Genomic DNA, 3,321 nt, shown 5'->3' with positions numbered 1-3,321 from the left:
TTCTTCTCACAGTAATATTCTATCAGTAGCCCCTTTTCCACTGGCTCCTTGTCCCAGGAATTAATGGGAAATTAACTGGTTAAGGGTCCAGTGGAAAAGGAAAACAATCAGCACGCCAGCGTCAAATCATATCGTGGACTGATGGCCTCTACCCCGACTCATATCCGTAGCCTCAGCTGATGCTGGCGTGCTGATTAAACCAGTGGAAGAAGGACAACTTCCATCCAATCCATTCCATTTGAAGACTCTCCAATCCCCATGGATGAATGCATTCAGTGGAAAGAAGTCAGTGTCCTGATTAAAGGTGGCCAAGTGGAAATAGCATAAACGGTTTCCTATCCCGGGACACTGCACGGCCAACTAACTGGGATAGCAGTGGGGGGGAAAAAAGGCTACTGATTTGGAAAGTAAGTGTCATTTTGTTTTTTTATTGCAAGCAGATGGAGTAAAAAGTAGTCTTCCTGAGCTTCAATAAACTATTGAGGCCTTATCTGGAATGAAAACAGAACACATGAGGAATATTCAGGTCAGCATCTTTATGAAGAGAAACATTGTTTCAGGCCCATGATCCTTCATCAGTACTGGTGAAGGGTCTTGGACTTGAATCCCTTTAAATAGTTACTACTGACTGTCATAATAATGAATATGTATGAGATGTACCGGAAGTCACGTGGTATGAGAGAGAGATAAGAACACAAGCAGGAGAACAAAAGGAAATGGGAGAATAAAAAGCCACTGAGAAGTTTACCTGATAAAACTTGTGTTTAATGTTTCATTAACTTCACATTTCGGGCCACAAATGTGACATTGGCGACGAGGATGAAAGAAGCTTGAAGAAAATTAAAGACTAAACAAGATTACAGAGGATTACAGACGGCTTCAAGGTGATAAGAATTTTCTCTGTGACTCAGTACTTTTGGGGCTGGAATATTTCCTCATGGCTGGGGCAGACAGTGACTTTCTAACGCATAGTGGAATTGCTCATTTTGACCCGACTGGTAATGCAGGCACTGTAAGTGTGAAGTGGAAGGCATGGCTGGAAGAATTTGAATCCTACGCCGACAGTCATGGCCTATTTCTAGATACCGGTACAGTTGAACAAAAAGCGCAGAGAAGGGCGTTACTTCTTTTCACTGCAGGACCCTCAGTTCGGGAAACATTTAAGACACTTTTGAATACTGGAAGAAAGGATGAGTACCAGAATGCGGTAGATGCATTAAATGCACACTATGCAGTGACACCGAATGCTACATTTCAACGACATTTGTTTCGGAGAACGAGACAAGAAGATGGCCAGACAATTGCTCAGTACGTGACGAGACTACGCCAGCTAGCTGTTGGATGCAATTACATGCCAGCTGATTTGGACAACCAATTATTGGATCAAGTCGTACAGCACTGCAGATCAGATAAACTCAGAAGACGTCTACTGGAAAGAGGGAGTGAGTTGGAACTCACCGATGCTTTAACCATTGCTGCTGCATTAGAGGCTGTTGAAGGGCAATTTCATACCATGACCCTGAAAGACAACTCAAGCCAGCAAATTAAGAGGCTCTCACATCGCCATAACCAGCCAAGATATACGTCGACACATGACGTGGAGTGTTATCGATGTGGAAACCGAGGTCACTTTGGAAAAGACCCATATTGCCCGGCCAAAGGCAAAGTTTGCAGAAAGTGTGGAGGTAAGGACCACTTTGCAAAGAAGTGTAAAAGCAGTCCAATGCAGACCAGAAAAGGAAGAGTACAACTTCCAAAGGCAAAGCCTGGGGGAAAGGAAAGTATCCTGGAAAGAAAGATACCATTCGCCAGATAGACGGTGATGATGATGATACCCAGGAGGAACAGAGTTGTTACCAATTTACGTTGAATGAAGTACATCATGAGAAGGTCCCAGTGATCATTGGTGGAGTGACAGTGCAGGTCATTGTAGACTCAGGCAGTGACAGTAATGTGATTGATCGACATTTATGGGAGAAGTTGAAAAGGAAAGAGATCATCTGTACCTCAAAGAAGTGTTCCAAGAAACTGTATCCATACACAGCAACCAAGACATTGCAGACCATTGGATGTTTTACTGCAACTGTTGAAGCTGGAGATAAGTACACCGAAGCAGAGTTTATGGTCATAGAAGAGAGGGGAGAACCATTGCTGAGTAGAAGCACAGCGCAAGACCTGGCAATACTTCATATTGGAGCTTGTGTCAATTCAATTCAGTCATACGAGGATATGAAGCAAGAATTCCCCGCAGTCTTCCAATGAGTAGGAAAGCTGAAAGGTCGACAATTGAAGCTAGCGGTTGCCAACATTTCTGACGACATCATAGTCCATGCACCAACGAAGGAAGAGCATGACAAACTGTTGAGGCGTGTACTATCTAGACTACAGGAGGCAGGCCTTACCGTGAATGGAAACAAGTGCCAGTTCGGTGTGTCAGAAATGGACTTCATGGGACACAGACTTATACGGGAAGGACTAAACCCTGCAGAGGCCAAGGTGAAAGCTATTGCAGAGGCACGTGCACCTCAGAATGCAACAGAGGTGAGGAGTTTCCTAGGATTGGTCAATTTTTGTGCAAAGTTCATTCCTAATTTCGCTACAGTGGCAGAACCACTAAGGAAACTAACCAGGAAAGGTGTACCATTTCATTTTGGATCTGAGCAGAAGAAAGCGTTCACAGCGCTGAAGCAAAGCCTGACAGATGCAAAAACTCTTGGATATTACGATTCGGCGGCATCAACCAAAGTCATAGCGGATGCCAGCCCGGTTGGTTTAGGAGCCGTGTTGGTCCAGATGCATGATGGAGGACCACGAATCATTGCCTATGCCAGCAGATCGTTATCAGATGTGGAAAGAAGATACTCTCAGACAGAGAAAGAAGCACTCGGACTTGTATGGGCCTGTGAGAGGTTCCATGCATATTTATACGGCATTGAATTTGAACTCATCACAGATCATAAGCCATTAGTGGTGATCTATGCACCTAGATCAAAACCATGTGCCAGAATAGAGAGATGGGTACTCAGACTACAACCCTACAAATATAAAGTAATCCACATTGCAGGGAAAGCAAACATTGCAGATCCGCTGTCCAGATTGGTGAAGGATGGAGGTCCACAATTCAAGTCAGAATTGGGAACTGAAACAGAGAGCTTTGTACGCTTCGTAGCTATTCAGGCGACACCGAAAGCTGTGACTACGAAGGAGGTCGAGAGAGAATCCGAACGTGATCCAGAACTCATGGAAGTAAGAGAATGCATACAGAGTGGACAATGGGACAAGTGTACTCACAAGGCTTACATTCCCATTAGAGATGAACTT

This window comes from Narcine bancroftii, chromosome 1 (assembly GCF_036971445.1).
Source record: "Narcine bancroftii isolate sNarBan1 chromosome 1, sNarBan1.hap1, whole genome shotgun sequence".
Classification (NCBI taxonomy): Eukaryota; Metazoa; Chordata; class Chondrichthyes; order Torpediniformes; family Narcinidae; genus Narcine; species Narcine bancroftii.
This window is presented reverse-complemented; position numbering follows the sequence as displayed.